The sequence below is a fragment of the Magnolia sinica genome, chromosome 3 (genome assembly GCF_029962835.1).
Source record: "Magnolia sinica isolate HGM2019 chromosome 3, MsV1, whole genome shotgun sequence".
Classification (NCBI taxonomy): domain Eukaryota; kingdom Viridiplantae; phylum Streptophyta; class Magnoliopsida; order Magnoliales; family Magnoliaceae; genus Magnolia; species Magnolia sinica.
This window is the reverse complement of record NC_080575.1, coordinates 75,115,672-75,133,621: the sequence shown is the minus strand read 5'-3', so window position 1 is coordinate 75,133,621 and position 17,950 is coordinate 75,115,672. Positions and strand designations below refer to the sequence as shown.

Sequence of the window (17,950 nt, the reverse complement as noted above, 5' to 3'; positions counted from 1 at the left end):
TGTAAATTTTATGTCCTATATTGAGTGTACAAATCTTGTATTATAGGTAGATATATATTTACATCTTAAATTTTGAGTCGAAGCATGCTGAAAACTAAAAATTCAGTTAGTCTTTCTAGGCTTTGATGAGACATTCAATGACATCGAAGTCACCTTCGATGACATCAACGGCACTTCGATGACATTGAAGTGCTCATGGAAGATGAGTCATTGGAAAAAGTTTGATGACATCGAACATATCTTTGATGACATCGAAACTTGAATTTTGATGGCATTGAAGTGACTTTGATGACATCGAACAAACGCATAATCGAATTAAAAGGGGCGCACACTGAATCATTTTTCACTTTCTCTTCTTCCACTTTTGCAACTCATTCATCCATCTTCCTCCTTGTCAACCTTTGGGGCTCTCTAGGCCGATTCCTCTTATCCTCCTTCCTCAAATTGCTCATCTCTGGTAAGAAAACCATTGGTTCCTCTTCATTTCCATTTTTCTATTTAGAGTTCTATCATTTGGGCATTTTCATTTTTGGGTGTTTCTTCTTGCAAGATCCTTATCATTATTTTTCTTGAATCACATTATGGCCAAGGACAAGGGAAAACAACCACTTGTCAGGGAGTCATCTCGCCCAATGAGCTCTAAAAATGTGATCCCCACATAGCCGACTGAGCCAAAGCTTCGCCGATGCCTTTGTCGTGTACATCTCCTGATTCATGGTAGGGTACACAGTGACAAGGAACATCACAGATTGAGGTTCCTTCACCCACCCTACCCCTCCTAATGTCACGTTTCTCGAAAAAATTAAGGGGTAGAAACTCATCATGGAATGCTAAATCCTCCCAGAATGTATTCATCCCTATGGGGTCGAAGTTGCTCTTGAGGCAGTTGGATGAAGCCTGGTTTTGTCCTTTGGCGGTCCAACTCATGCGGACCAAGTCTATTAATTCCTTACATATTGTCACACTCCGGTGTTAGATCCCCCATCTGTAGATGTGAACCTAGGACAAACTACTACTTGTATCAACTCGGATCTCATCACACTTCTCTTGGGTGTTCCACTATCCCTTGTTGGCTTTTTGAGTCATAACACTGATCTTCCTAAGGTCCGGTCCACCATCACATGAAACTTATGCAATGGTGAGGACAAACCACGGCGTGACAGGAACGCCCTCAAATCCACGAACATGACTAGTCAGTATCATGTTCTTCATGTGATATTCAACACGAATGTGTACCCTCGCGGTACAAATCATGTCTATTTAACACCATTCATACCGGATATCCTTTACAGTGTCATAACTAGAGTTCAGCTTTGTCTCCCGACCATCATTCTGCACCAACTTGCGATTGTCTTCCAGGTGACCCGTGAGACCTATCTCCCCTTTCTGCATCTTCTATGTCTCTTAGCCCATGAGTGCCAGTTGTTACCTACTTCCAATACTCCACGACCGACATTGAGATTTGGCCACGACTAAATCCAAAGGATGTAGCTCAAGGAGCTACCTCCAGTGGCGAGTGCCTCAGCCATTCCAGATGTTGAGGGTGTGGGTGATCAGGATGCTATGGTGACGAACATACAGATCGAGGATGATGCTCTACGCCGACCTACTACCAATCCTCATACACCAGATTCGACACACACTTGACGCCATATGCAACATTTTTCAGAGACCATCATTTAGTGCCTTGACAGGCAGGACGAGAGGATCTCGACCTTGCAGAGGATCGTGGAGGCTTTACAGCAGACGACCTTGGAGATCCTTGATGTCCTTACATGCCGCCATGATGATTCAGTCCCGTGTGAGGGTGTCTCGACTATTTAGTGTTTCTTTTGTTCAGTCATGCTGCGTCAAGTGTCATGTTTGGGGCATATGTATCTTTTTGGATGCCCCAAGCTGATACTGTGCGTCGTATGAATATTTCTTTTAGGATGATTACTTTTATATATTGCAGGATATACTCGCCATACTTGGGCTAATTGTTGTTTTGGATGCTTGTTTATTTTGGATGCTTAGTATAATGCCAAGCATGCGCTACTATTTGATCTTTATGCTAGTATGATGGATTTTTGATGTACTACTTCTCTTATCTATATGAATCATCTACTTACACTATTTATTCTCGCCACGTATAACTTAGACCCATTTCCTTAATCTTCAGTGATGTTTTTCTATTATACACTATTAACCTTTTCCAATCATTGAAAAAAAAGGGGGAGAACCATAACTCCCACCACCATTACTCATGTATCTTTTTGTTGATTAATGGTGATGTAGGAAGTTAGGGGGAGCAACTCAAGTCAAGAAGTAATTGTGCTTTACTTATGTAATAGTCCTTATTGTAATGTAATGTAATGTAATCTTGAGTTATATATTGCAATTAGGGTTTGTTAGGTATTTTGTCACGTAATTGAAAAAGGGGGAGATTGAAAGTGCCCTTGTTTGTCAATTAATGTGAAGTATGAGTCCTAGTGTCAAGTGAGCCTCGAATGAAGAAATCAAGACTAAAGACTCATCAAGTTTAGAGGTTCAATCATGACACACAGGTAAATCAAGCCTCACAAACCTAACCAAACCCGTACATTTTTAAAACTCCCTTTATCATGGTCCATACTTACTCAAAATCAATTAGGAACATCTTCTAGTAAGTATGTTAAAAGCCTAACCTTGTAGCTTTTGGACTTAAAAGTTAAACTAAAAAACTTGCTACATTCGATGTCATCAAAGTTAGTTCGATGACATTGGAAATGAGTCCTGACTGTCGAGCAACCAAACTAAAATTTTCTAGATATTGTCGATGGCATCGTGAAAGTGCCCTGGTTTGTCAATTAGCGTGTGTATTGGGTCAGTCAAACTATAGAGCCTCATATGAAGATCAATTCAAGTGTCTGCCTCAACCGGATGTGTACAAGCTTGCCATAGGTTAATCTAAAGCCTCACATCCCATATCCCAAAATACCAGGTGAATAAAACCCTTAAAACAAGTTAGAACATTATAGGGTTTTTAAGCAGGAAAACTTTTTCAAAAATCAGAAAATCTCTAAGTTTTCTTACTTTGTTGATTTTATTGATACACATCTTGATATGATCGACCTTCTCTGTCGATGTCCTCGATGCCTAAAATGATATCATTGAAAAGAGGACAAAAGGTGTCCAGCAATCGCATATATATATCTGGACTGATTTATCAATGTATCGATCCACATATTGATATCATCAATATTTGAATCTCGAGTCTATCAAAGGTGACTTGATAATATCGACAGTCAGATTTCCGGCACCCCTGTTTTTCCTTAAGAATATCATATATGCATCGATATATCAAAGCCTCCTCGATACCATCGAAATTCAAATCTCGATAATATCAGAAGGCTCTCTATGAGATCGGTCTAGGGCGCCAAGTTCTTCCAGCAAAATATTTTAGGATGGTTTATCTATGATCGGGGGTCTCTCGATAGAATCGATATTCAAATATTGATGATATCGGTACCAAGTCGATTGCATCAAATAAAGACATAAACTGTCCACCAAGTTTAATGAGAAATCCGTTGGATTTATCGATGCCTCGACTCTGATATCAATATCATCAACATTCAACTTCTGATGATCTCGATGGTCCCTCGATCATTCTTAAAAACCTAAAATATTTCATGTCTCTCTCGCTTTTAAGTATCGATGAATCGATCCTCTCATCGATGAAATCGGAGTTCGAAATCTGGTGACATCGACAAGTGTTTCGATTTCATCGACTAGTTGGCTAAAGGTTTCAAAAGCGTATGACATTGAGTTTGTGTCATCGAGTGGGCCATCGATGCTATTGAGAGTATACACTCGATGATATTGAACCGCTCGATGATATCGAACTCTGTCATAAATGTGACCATTTTATATCTGTTAGAACCTTTTGCCTATTTAAAGAGAGCTAGTCTATTGTTGGTGGTAGAGAAAGAAGAGAGTGCTTTTGTGTGTTTCAAGCCTTAGATCATTTATCTAAAGCTCTTTCTCTTAAGGGAGTTCATCCTCCAATCCACCCTCATCATTGATATTCAATAGAGTGGATTGGGGAATGAACTTCCACATTCAAGGATCCTCCAGCAATTGTCTTAATGGGAAATCATTGAGCTGAGATGCCTTGAATGCATAATCGGAACCATTCTATCTTCCTTATAGGAAAATATTTTATAGATTAGGATTCCGTTCTAACCCTGACCCAACCCGAAGCCTAGTATTGGTACATCATCTGTGTTGCGGATCAAGGAAGTCGAAGACTCTTCATCAACAAGGAGGAGATCTTCGTCAACGTGCTGAATGGGACTCATCCACTTATTTGTAAGTTATTAGAGTCTAGAGGACACTTGTGATCATTCCTTTTTAGGATTGGGTCTTAGTTGTTTCTCACCCTTTCAAGCCCTCGTAGGATACCTCCGGCAGGAGTGTACGTGGTGGGTGCGTTGTGTGGACCCTTGCTCTGTGGAGAGCATAAACATTTGGTTGAAGGTTAACCTGTCTAAAACCTTAGGTTAGAGGTGAACCAAGTGAAACCTTAGGGTCTTGTGGAAGATCCTTGGCTAGTGTGCCTGAAAGTGGGTGTGTTGTGTTGACCCTTACTCGTGAGAGCATAAACAGTCGACCTCAGTGTAGGTTGTAAAGGCTGAAGGTCAACCTGATTTAAAACCTTAGGTTTGAGATGAACCGCTGTGAAACCTCCTTAGTGAAATATGGTACACTCAAGGGTTGAGTGCGATTACCGGGAGTGGAGTAATCAAGTAGTCGAACCACTATAAAAATGAATGTGTTTGAGATTGCTATTCTTTTGTTTGTGTGACTTGCGTTAATATTTTCATATCTGAATATCTGTGATCACACCTCACACACTTACATAGTTATATCCATCATAAACTAAGTTGAATATTGTTTACTTCTTAAATAGTTTGCGATTGGATCCTCTACCGGGCTTGGAAGCCAGTAGAGTTACTTTTGAGTAATCCTAATATGTGTCTGTTATTAGGATTAGTGTAATAGGGCTTTAAATAAATCATAAAACTTTAAAAAGTCCTATTCACCCCCCTCTAGGACATATTAACATATCCCTACTTTGACTAAAGCGGTCTTCACCACTATTTCAGTTCGTATCAGAGCAGGTCTCTCTTTAAGGGCTCCATCGCCTAGAGAGTGATCTTGACTGAAGTTGGGAATATGGCCAAAGGAGAGGGCTCATCGGTCACTAGACCTCTAGTATTTGATGGCTTAAATTATGCATATTGGAATGTTAGGATGCACTACTTTCTGAGATCTTTGGATCACGGTGTTTGGGATATAGTTAAAAGTGGATATGTGTCACCAATTGAACAAATTGTACTTGACAGTGGCTCAACTATCTCAAACCCTAAACCCAAAGAAAAGTGGATGACGTTCGATAAAGAAAGACAGACTGCTGAAGCTAAAGCTATGAACGCCATCTACTATGTCGTGTCCCAGGATATATTTAATCAAATAAGTATGTGTGGGACATCCAAAGAAGCATGGGATCTATTGGAAACAACCCATGAAGGCACAAGCACTGTGAAGATATATAAACTTCAACTCCTGACTTCACAGTTCGAAAGTCTCAGAATGGAAGAGCATGAGACCTTTATGGAGTTTTTCACAAAGTTAAATATCATTTGCAACTCCATGGATGGATTGGGAGAAAAATTTCCAGTATCTAAAATCTGTAGGAAAATACTGAGATCACTACCGGAATGGTTTAATCCCAAAGTAACAACCATTGAAGAATGTAGGAATATTGATGAAATGAAAGTAGAAGAACTGGTGGGTTCCCTACAAACTTTTGAACTACACTTCAAACAAATCCCTAAATCCAAAACAACTGTCCTAAAAACCTCAAAGAGAACAACAAATGAGGACAATGGAAGTGAAAAAGATGATGAAGATAAGGAAGTGGCTTTACTAGCACAAAGATTCAGGAAATTCTTCTAGAAGAATAGTGGTCGTCCTACCAAAGGAAGAAAGATGGACAACAAATCTTCTGCAGGCAAATTTGGTAAAAAGACCAAAGAACCACAATGTTATGCCTGTCAGAAGTATGGACATCTGTCTACTGAATGCCCAAACAGAAAAACTAAGGGCAAAGTGATGGCTGCCACATGGGATGATACAGAAGAGTCAAACTCAAAATCTAGTGACTCGAAAAGTGATGGAGACCAAAAATCTTTGAAAATTCTTATGGTCACCACTACTCCAATCATTCCTAGTGAATCTGAAATCGAAAAAGAACAGCAAGCCACTGAATCATTTTCATCAGATAATGAGGAAATGGAAAAAGAAGAAGAAGAAGATCAAGACAAATTACAAGATGCTTACAATCAGGTTTATATTCATAGCATCAAAGTGATTAAAAGACTTGGAATATCTGAGAACAAAAAGGAATTGCTGCAAAAAGATTTGGATAAAACTCTAGAAATTAATACAAATCTAATCAATGATCTACAACAATATCACTCAGATAATGATAGACTTGAGAGAATTAACTCCTTCCTTAAAACCGAGTCCGAAAAACTAAACAAACAGGTTGAGCAATTAAAAGATAAAAATATGCTCCTTCAAACTAAAAATCATACACTCCTATTTAATCTAGAAGAGTCCAGAAAAATTACCAAGATAAACTGTAAGTTTTCATAGAGTGGTGAGAAGTTAGAAAGACTGTTAGGTATGGGAAAATCTGGAATTAACAACAATGGCTTAGGGAATGAGAAAGTTAGAGCAAAAACTGGGAATGGAACATAAATACTTAGAAAATCTGATGCCTCTAATAGCAACACAAAAACTAATCAAATAGTTGAATCAAATAAGAAAGCTAAATCTACTATAAGTAAGAATCCTATCACAAAATGGGTAATTAAAGCAAAGAAAAATTGTCTTGCAACTCACTCAAATCATTTAACAAGCAATGACACTAAGTGGTACCTAGATAGTGGTTGCTCAAGACATGTCACAGGTGACAAGTCCCTTCTTTCAAACTACAAGAATCTTTATAATGGGATGGTCACCTACGGAGATGGAACCACTGCTAAAGTAATTGGAGAGGGAATCATAAAAGGGATTGTTTTACTTGAAAATGAGAATGCTTTCTGCATTAAAGGGTTGGCACATAATCTCCTAAGCATATCTCAAATCTGTGATAATGGGCACGTGGTCAAATTCAACAAACAAGAATGCAAAATCCTAAACCAATCAGGAAAATCAGTAATAAAGGGTCATCGCACAAACAATCACTGCTACATTATCAAAGGCAAAGAAAGGACTGATGCCTAGGAATACTGAACATAGAAAAATAAGTCTAGGTCATGCATCTAGATTTGGATATTTACTGACATGATGCAATTTTTACTGAGCTCAAAATGATATATCTGAGGTTCCTCACTATTCAAATGTTTATAACTTCTGATGTGTGCATTGATTATACTAAATTTTGCTGTGTATATTATTGATACATAGATGTACTAATAGGATATATGAAAGATTGTCTAAATGCTGAAATTTGAAAACATTCACCTTTAAGACATCTATCGATAAATCAAGTGATCGGTTCAATTGTATCGACCAAAAATCGATACCATTGACGATCTCTCGAGAAGCTGAATCATCGGGACGATTGAACTTCCTTCTAATCTTCATTAAGAATATCAATAAGGTACCCCGATGTCATCAAAAAGATTCTTGATGATATTGGCAGTTACTGGAAAATTAAAGACGAAGGAACAAAAAAAGAGACTCACTGGTCGATCTTGGAATAGGATTACATTTCTTAGAACAAATTTCCTTTCAAACAAAAATGTCTAAAAATCTAGTTCTCCCACAATAATCCTCAATGAAAAGCAAGAAAGGAAACAAAAGCAACTGGCTCATCTCCACTTTTCAACTTGAGTTTTGTGGCAGAACGGTCAGTTCAGAGGAAGAGCATTACACCTTTTGGGATCATGAATCTCTTAGAACTGATCGGATGGGGGAATATTATGAATCTTGGGGGAGAATTTCAGCATAATCTGGTGCATCAGTTTTTGAGTCTAATCTACAATGTTGAGAATAATCCTCCAACTGTTTCAGTCGCTATCACAAAATCGGACCGATCACATCACTCCTAGACTGATAAGCCAACTGATTGGAGTAGATGTCACTAGAATACCTGTATCAGAACGAAATATGAATGGTCATGGTGTATGGGGTGAAGTTACTCGAGCACTGTGTGATGGTACTACTATATCGAGAAATGCAAAGAATATCCTTCATGTTAAATATCTCAACCCCACATATAAAACTCTTCACAACATTTTCAACACAAATGTATCCATGTGAAGTCTCTGGCAACATGCTTTCTCCATATATGGTAAATGTTTTGTATGATGTTCATCTCGGTATTCACATCTGCCTATGCACTCTTATTCTACAACAAATGATTCGGGTAGCTTCAGATGAATCCATCACTATCCTTCCATTCCCATGTCTTGTGACCAAGCTATCATGACAATTTGGGTTGGCCCCTACTAACGATCTCCCACACCCACATATTTGGTTTAATCAAGAAGACATCTGCAATATAGTTGCCAATACGCCTCATGGTGGAATCAATTCAAGCTCAGACAAAGCCCCGTCTCTGAGGAAAATATTCAGGCTATCATCAATAGAGCCACTATACAAGATCTGCGTGATAGACAATCCTACATTGTGAAACAGCTGGATGAGTGTAAAGTCCGTCTACTGGAGATCAAAATCATCACTACAAGAAAAATGGGCAAAGGCTACGGACAAAAACCGTAGCAAAAGCCCTTTTGCTACGGATATGATCCGTAGCACGTCCGCTGCTATTTGTGGGGATCCAGTTACGGACTAAATTCGTAGTAATAGATACCAATTGCTATGAACTATATCCATAGCAATAGATACCAATAGCTAAGGATATAGTCCGTAGCAATAGATACCAATAGCTACGGATTATATTCGTAGCAATAGCTTTAGCTACCCCATCAATAGCGACAGACCTACTACGGATCATATCCGTAACAAAAGGGATTTTATCTGTAGCAATAGATACCTATAGCACCAATTATATTCGTAGCAATATATACCAATAGCTACGGACAAAAGTCGTAACTATAGCTGCGGATTATATTTCTAGCTAATTTTAAAAAAATTGTAATAATACGACCTGTTTCCATTGCAAGAACCTGCTGTGATTGATAACTCATCTAAGCTTAATGTTGATAGAAATAGCACATAAAATGCAATTAGAAAAAAATGAAATGATGCATTTATTACAAATAGCAATCAAATCATACAATGCATCCTACATTCAAATTTCTAAATAAACAATACTTCACTTTGCTCAACCTATCATAAGAATTACAACTAAGGCATGCCCTCATGTATACGAAACAAATACACTCCAACACAATAAACACCCTCAATATGCATTCAATAATGCTCACATTTTACAGAATTTTCTTCCTTCAGACGGTCAATTTCAGTAAATGCAGAAGATAGAGCTTATTCTTTCCTTAAAACTGCAGATGTAACTTCTATGGACTTCGACACAAGATCACTTTCAAGTTCTGAAACCCTTCCCTTGAGAAAATGAATTTCATCCTCCACTGACTTCATTAGTTTATCAGCCTGTATAAAATAGCATTTGTAGACACAATCAAACAAGCATGCCTTTGTACACATCTCAAAAGGAAGAAAGACAAAAAAAAAACACTTACATATGAAGAAATAAAAAATGTACCTACAAATCTTCTAAACTATGGAAAAATCCAACATGAGTAATGTGTTCAAACCTAGGATGGACTTTTAAACTCAAAACCTAAGTTTAGGTTAAGGTTATAGGTTTAGGTTTAGGTTTAGGTTATGGTTAAGGTTATAGGTTTAGGTTAGGTTTAGGTTTAGGTTTAGGTTTTAGGTTCAGGTTAAGGTTATGGGTTTAAGTTAGGTTTAGGTTATAGGTTATAAGTTATAGCTTTAGGGAATTGAGAAAAGGTTAAGGTTTAGGTTTAGGAAATTAGGTTTGGGTTTTGAAGTTTAGGTTTAGGTTTAGGTTAGGGAGTTGAGATTAGGATTAGGTGTAGGTTTAGGTTTAGGTTAGGGAATTGAGATTAGGATTAGGTGTATGTTTAGGTTTAGGGATTTGAGAATACATTTAGGTTTTAGGTTTAGGTTTAGGTTATAGGTTATAGGTTTAGGTTTAGGTTTAGGTTATAGGTTTAGGTTAAGGTTAGGTTATAGGTTAAAGGTTAAGGTTTAGGTTATAGGTTTAGGTTTAGGTAAAAGCTTTAGGGAATTGAGAATAGGTTAAGGTTTAGGTTTAGGAAATCGGGTTCGGGTTTGAGATCGGGTTTAGTTTGGGTTTTCAGGTTTAGGTTTAGGTGAAGGAGTTCAGATTAGGAATAGTGTATGTTTAGGTTTAAGGATTCGAGAATACATTTAGGTTTTAGGTTAAGGTTAAGGTTATAGGTTTAGGTTAGGTTTAGGTGTAGGTTATAGGTTATAGCTTTAGGGAATTGAGAATAAGTTAAGGTTTAGGTTTAGGAAATCGGGTTCGGGTTTGAGATCGAGTTTAGTTTTGGTTTTCAAATTTAGGTTTAGGTTTAGGTTAGGGAGTTGAGATTAGGATTAGGTGTAGGTTTAGGTTTAGGGATTTGAGAATACATTTAGGTTTTAGGTTTAGGTTTAGGTTTTAGGTTTTAGGTTTAGGTTTAGGTTTTAGGTTAAGGTTAAGGTTAGGTTTTAGGTTATAGGTTATAGGTTAAGGTTTAGGTTATAGGTTTTAGTTTAGGTTAAGGTTATAGGTTTAGGTTTAGGTTAAGGTTTAGGTTAAGGTTTAGGTTTAGGTTATAGGTTATAGGTTATAGGTTAAAGCTTTAGGGAATTGAGAATAGGTTAAGGCTTAGGTTTAGGAAATCGGGTTCGGGTTTGAGATCAGATTTAGTTTGGGTTTTCAAGTTTAGGTTTAGGTTAAGGAGTTGAGCTTAGGAATAGGTGTAGGCTTAGGTTTAAGGATTTGAGAATACATTTAGGTTTTAGGTTTAGGTTAAGGTTATAGGTTTAGGTTAGGTTTCGGTGTAGGTTATAGGTTATAGCTTTAGGGAATTGAGAATAGGTTTAGGTTTTAGGTTTAGGAAATCGGGTTCGGGTTCGGGATCGGTTTTAGGTTTGGGTTTTCAAGTTTAGGTTTAGGTTTAGGTTAGGGAGTTGAGATTAGGATTAGGTGTAGGTTTAGGTTTAGGTTTAGGTTAGGGAGTTGAGATTAGGATTAGGTGTAGGTTTAGGTTTAGGGATTTGAGAATACATTTAGGTTATAGGTTTAGGTTTAGGTTTAGGTTATAGGTTATAGGTTTAGGTTTAGGTTTTAGGTTTAGGTTAAGGTTAGGTTATAGGTTATAGGTTTTAGTTTAGGTTAAGGTTATAGGTTTAGGTTTAGGTTAAGGTTTAGGTTTAGGTTATAGGTTTAAGTTTAGGTTATAGGTTAAAGCTTTAAGGAATTGACAATAGGTTAAGGTTTAGGTTTAGGAAATCGGGTTCGGGTTTGAGATCGGGTTTTCAAGTTTAGGTTTAGGTTAAGGAGTTGAGCTTAGGATTAGGTGTAGGTTTAAGTTTAAGGATTTGATAATACATTTAGGTTTTAGGTTTAGGTTTAAGTTTTAGGTTTAGGTTTAAGTTTTAGGTTTAGGTTAAGGTTATAGGTTTAGGTGTAGGTTATAGGTTATAGCTTTAGGGAATTGAGAATAGGTTAAGGTTTAGGTTTTGGAAATCAGGTCGGGTTCAGGATCGGGTTTAGGTTTAGGTTTAGGTTAGGGAGTTGAGATTAGGATTAGGTGTAGGTTTAGGTTTAGGGATTTGAGAATACATTTAGTTTTTAGGTTTAGATTTAGATTTTAGGTTATAGGTTTAGGTTTAGGTTTTAGGTTTAGGTTAGGTTATCGATCGGTTATAAGTTTAGTTTATAGGTTATAGGTTATGGGTTAAGGTTTAGTTTATAGGTTTTGGTTTAGGTTAAGGTTATAGGTTTAGGTTTAGGTTAAGGTTTAGGTTAAGGTTATAGGTTTAGGTTAAGGTTTAGGTTTAGGTTATATGTTATAGGTTATAGGTTATAGCTTTAAGGAATTGAGACTAGGTTAACGTTTATGTTTAGGAAATCGAGTTCGGGTTCGGGATCGCGTTTAGGTTTGGGTTTTCAAGTTTAGGTTTAGGTTTAGGTTAGAGAGTTGAGATTAGGATTAGGTGTAGGTTTAGGTTTAGGGATTTGTGAATGCATTTAGATTTTAGGTTTAGGTTTAGGTTTTAGTTTATAGGTTTAGGTTATAAGTTAAGGTTTAGGTTTAGGTTATAGGTTTTTGGATTTGAGAATAGGTTTAGGTTAAGGTTATAAGTTTAGGTTTAGGAAATCATGTTCGGGTTCGAGATCGGGTTTAGGTTTGGGTTTTCAAGTTTAGTTTTAGGTTTAGGTTAGGGAGTTGATATTAGGATTAGGTGTAGGTTTAAGTTTAGGGATTTGAGAATACGTTAAGGTTTAGGTATAGGAAATCGGGTTCTGGTTCGAGATCGGGTTTACGTTTGGGTTTTAGGTTTAGGCTAAGGATTTAGGGATTCAGATTCGGATTCGGGATCGGGTTTAGGTTTAGGTTTAGGTTTTACATTTAGGTTATTGTTACAGGTTTAGGTTTAGGTTATAAGTGTAGGTTATAAGTTTAGGTTTAGGTTAGGTTATAGGTTACGGTTTGGGGAATTGACAATAGGTTAAAGTTTAGGTTTAGGAAATCGGGTTCGGGTTCAGGTTCAGATTCGGGTTTAGGTTTGGGTTTTCAAGTTTAGGTTTAGGTTAAGGAGTTGAGATTAGGATTAGGAGTCGGTTTAGGTTTAGGAATTTGAGAATACATTTAGGTTTTAGGTTTAGGTTTAGGTTATAGGTTTAGGTTTAGGTTATAGGTTATAGCTTTAGGGAATTGAGAATAGGTTTAGGTTTAGGTTTAGGAAATCGGGATCGGGTTTAGGTTTGGGTTTTCAAGTTTAGCTTTAGGTTAAGGAATTGAGATTAAGATTAGGTGTAGGTTTAGGTTTAAGGATTTGAGAATACATTTAGGTTTTAGGTTTAGGTTTAGGTTTTAAGTTATAGGTTTAGGTTTAGGTTATAAGTGTAGGTTATAGTTTTCGTTATAGGTTTAGGTTTAGGTTTAGGTTTTGAGAATAGGTTTAAGTTATACGTATAGGTTTAGGTTAGGTTATAGGTTAAGGTTTAGGGAATTGAGTTTAGGTTATAGGTTCAGGTTATAGGTTAGAGGTTATAGGTTTAGCTTAAGGTTTAGGTTATAGGTTTTGGGATTTAAGAATAGGTTTAGGTTATAAGTAGCCTGCTCCAATTGGTCAGGCCCTTCTAATGCTGTCCATAGGAAATGGACAGCTTCATCATGGTCATAACAGCAGTTCCCATCTTCCAGGGACCCTCGCTCAACATCTGGATAGCTCTGATGCACATCCGGGTCTGCTTTATCAATTTCGAGTAAATACATAAGCATGCCTTGTCCAAATGGCCAGGCCCCTCCAATGCTGTCCTTAGAAAATGGACAGCTTCATCATGGTCATAACAGCAGTTCCCACCTTCCAAGGACCCCCGCTCATCTGGATAGCTTCGACGCACATCCGGGTCTGCTCCATTAATTTTGAGCAAATACATAAACACGGCCTATCCCTAGGATCCACTGAATTCGTCTGATCCAGGGATCCAAGGAAGCCGTATACTATAATTTGGACCATAGTTTCAGCCATCTGAAATGCTAAAATCACGCACACTAACATAATCCGGAATGAAAATTTCTTTCGCTAAAATATACCAACAAAAGTAAATGGCATTCTTGATTTTCAACTAGAAAGCACAAAATATGAACTGGAACACGAGAGCAGAGAAGTGTTGACTCACTTGTTCACTTTAACCCAAGTAACTTTTAGTGTTTCCTTCTTCTTTTCATCAAGCTCTTCAATCACCTTCTTGATTTTTGACTAATTATTCTAAGCAAGAGAAGAATACAGTAAACAAACAACTTCAAACATAAACAAATTCAATTTAAAAAAAAAGATGAGATCCTTTACAGGCTGAGAAATACAACAATATACCTCAATGATGTTTTTCTTGGATAATAAGTCATTGTATTCATCTTCAGCTTTCTCGAACATTGCCATAACATTTTTGTTGACCCTCTTCTCAAGGCTGAAAGCAATCAATCAGATTAACTGAGATGCATGTCCATTAATCTTCTTCTTTAAAAAAAATGCAAAACCAAACATCAAATAGGTGTTGAATCATACTATTTCATTGTCATGGAAAAGAAAACAAAGAAGTGTGTGCTCTTGAATGCAAAACCAAACATCAATTAGGTGTTGAATCATACTATTTCATTGATTTTCTAGGGAAGCATGCTCTTGAATGACTGCGTCCTTCTCCATAATGAGCCTCTCTCTTTCATTTTCAAAGTCATAAATCCTTTCACAATTGAATGCATCGAAATTTAAAAAAAGCATGTGCAAGAATGCACCAATTACAATAAGAAGTGTGTGCAAGAATGCACCTTGTTGTCGATTTAAGATGGAATTGAATCAGTCTTATTTTTGTTGGGATTGCTTTTGCCTACGTTGATGCTCAAATGTGAGACACATCCCATGGAAATATCTGCAGTTCCAGATCAAACCTATAAATCAACATCAAAACAGAAGTGCAGTTTGGGTAGTATCGCACAAGTGAGCAATGTACATACCAACTGATTTATCTATGAATCAACAAACTCTATGTAGCTCCAATTGATTTCCTCTTTTGTGTACTCTTCCAGTTCCATTTAGAAGACATGCCGTCAGTACACAACCCAAGAAAAAATCAAGATATTAGAGGTTTCCAAGATAGAGGCAACAACTTGTCATGGAGTAAGCTAACCTGGTTAAAATGCTGTTGCAGCTTCTCATTTGTGAAATTAATGCAGAACTGCTTAAAACTATTTACCATGAAATATAAGGAAATATCAAACACGAAATCTAAAATGTATAGTGTAGGGGCTGGACATAGGTCCACTGCCTGATTTTTTTTACTGGTTTCAGCCCAAATGAAAGGCCCAATTGAGGTCTGGCCTGTACTGATTTGCTGCCCATAAAAAGCCTAGTTGTAAGGTTAGTATTAAGGGCTTGTTTGAGGCCAGATTCTAGTGCAGATCAAGGCCCAGTCGGGGCCTAATTTCAACTCAAATTGGACCCATCTGGAGCTTGTTTTCAGCACATAACATGGCCTAGATGGAGGCCGTTTGGATCTAGGTTTCATGGCCAAACTGTGAGCCATGTCTGGCCCAACTGCGAGGCATCTGAAATGCGTTTCTCAGCCCTCTGCGTGGTGTGATTGAAGGCCTTATTTCTGGCTCAAAACACTTTCGGAACTAGGCTACACTCAGCCCATATCTCTGTGCGTTTCATGGCCAGCAGAAGGTCCAACTGAGGGCTAATTTTTAGCATCTTTATGGCCTATCTGGGAGTTATTTTGACTTAGATTTGGGGCTGGTTGAAGGATTTTTTTCGGCTCCCTTGTGTGGCCTGAAGAAGGCCTGGTTTTAGCCTAAGGTTGAGGCCAGTTTATAGCTTGGATTGAAGCCCATTTAGAGGCCTGCTGTAGCTCTCTTCACGACCCAGTTGGAGGTCAGTTTCAGCTCACAACATGGCCTCCAAACGTGGCTGGAACCTTTATGAAAGGAAGAAGGAAAACAAGAGAAGTTCAGCTGTCATTTTAAGATGGAATCTAAACTTTTAATCCTTAACAACGGATGAGTCTATCTCCTTTCCCTTTGCAAAATCAATATTACCAATACGAAGAATAGCAGCTACAACCCTAAAAATAGCCTCTTGAAGAGAACAATAACTATCAGAAATCTAATTGAGCAACCAAATCTAAGAAATAATTTCTACCCAGAGGTGGACCCAACATAGCATGAGATTGACAGGGGAAGGCTGACCTGTTCTTGCTCGCTGGTTGAGGTAATGGAATGATTTAGGGTTCCCCAATTTGTACTTCTCAATATCCTGCAAGGTTGAGTCAACAATTCCAAAATCATGTCTCTTTAAGTATAAAAAAATGGCATATAGTCTTATAATGCAAAGAAAGTAAATGAGACGACATCTGTTTATCTCAGACAGATAAGGAAGTAAGTAAGGTGAAAGAAGAGAATAACTACCTCAGGTGGTACTAAACAAAGAAGGTAAAAGCAAGTTCTAATAGCTGCTACTGATATCCTTCCATTCTTGTCAAATTGGATCTCCACAAATTTACCAAAATGATATGGCTTATTGCCACAGGGGAAGGTCTCCTTGCATTCGGATCATCAAGACAACTACCATACCTGACTCACTTTGCAAGAGAGAGAATACCAAGCAATTTCATGATTCCAAAATCAAGTTCCTGTTGGTGTTCAAGAAGGTTAGGTCACCAACTAGGAAGCTTAAGACAACATTCAAGGCATCGAGGCCTAATTTGTTCATGTAATTCTGAGCAATGATGTCTATGACTTTGTGTTGCCAGATCAGATTCATTGAAACTATTAGAAAGTTGAGATGCTTTCAAGTTATTTGGGATTTTAGTCTCTATAGCATAAGGTTTTCTTTATTGGTTTTTATATTTTAGAAATTTTAAGTGTGGTTTAAGACATGATGGTGAAGGATATTAACTTGTTTTCTATTTCAAAAAAAAAAGGTACAAGGCATGTTCATGTATATGTAGTGCCAGACCTGGCACCAGGCTCATATGTTGGACATACATGCTATTTTGACACATGTGGGGCAGTTCACCTGTTCAATAGTGGAAATTTAAAGGAGTATTTAAAAAAAAAACTTTTGAAAGACTCGAAGGAGATAATTGTAGAATGATCCACGGCAATCCAGAACTAAACATATAGAAGTTTATTGAGGCAACAAGAAATGCATGAAGATGAAGTGAACTGCAGCTTCAGATCTAGAACTCATTGGTTGTCATTTTCCAAGCCACCCATTTCTTTAGACATCCATTGCCACCTGATAAATGGACCAGCTTGATTCTTGGCGATCAAAGGGGCATTCGTCCATAGGGGCCACCTTATGAATGTCCAGGGTTGCACATAAATGTGTGTTGGAGACACATCTAACTGATGAGCAATGAACTTCATTTGAAATTTTGTCTAATTGGTTGATTAAATTGTGAGATTTCTACATCAAACGATTACCAAAAGTAGAAAAAAAAAATACAAAGGGCCTATTTGGATGACTCATTGTGGTCCAGGCAAGAAGTTAGAAAACAAAATGATCTATTATAACAAAATTCATTATGCTCAGAACAGTAGATCATTGGTTTGTAACATCACAATGTATTTGTAGTAGAATTTTTCAGCACACTAGAGATCTCCAAGCTCAGTATAAGAGTCCTTTAGAGGGGTGAGTATTTGGCTAGTGAGCCTACCAAAGCTCAATTCCATAGCTCACTGGTTAGGATTGAAAATTGGGCATGTACTGGGACCCAATTTCCAAACCTACCTCAACTTGGCAACCCAAACATTTATCCAGCAGAGCTTGTTTATCTGGATTGGATAAACATGATTAAGAGTGTTGATAAACAAATAAATATCCCCACCATGGAACAATTGGGTTAGACCACTTGGGATTGGGATGAGCCGGGCCCAAGTTTCATCCTAATCCATGGGTTAGGTAGAGACCATCTATAATTTCATTGATATAATTGAAAATTACATCTAGGGGACCACAAATGAAACCAAGAAAACCCAATAAATTAATACAAAATAGCAAGGAACCATAACAAAAATCATCCAAGACGAAAGACAGGTGAACCCAGTCTAACAGGAAAATTAAAGATAAAATCAAAAAATTGAATCATGCTTACTGTTGCAAA

At 37.5% G+C, this 17,950-nt stretch overlaps 1 long non-coding RNA gene across 2 annotated transcripts; it reads right to left on the bottom strand.

The window, feature by feature from the left end:
- Positions 1 to 9,321: 9,321 nt before the first annotated feature.
- On the bottom strand, positions 9,322 to 14,268 carry LOC131238560 (uncharacterized). 2 transcript variants are annotated; one of them, XR_009167923.1, is made up of 3 exons: positions 14,161 to 14,268; positions 13,967 to 14,055; positions 9,322 to 9,669 (listed from the first exon to the last, which is right to left on the bottom strand). It is a non-coding gene; the product is annotated as an uncharacterized LOC131238560 (long non-coding RNA). The 2 variants fall into 2 exon arrangements; XR_009167924.1 differs by lacking the exon at positions 9,322 to 9,669 and adding an exon at positions 13,639 to 13,815.
- Between the last annotated feature and the right edge of the window lie 3,682 nt (positions 14,269 to 17,950).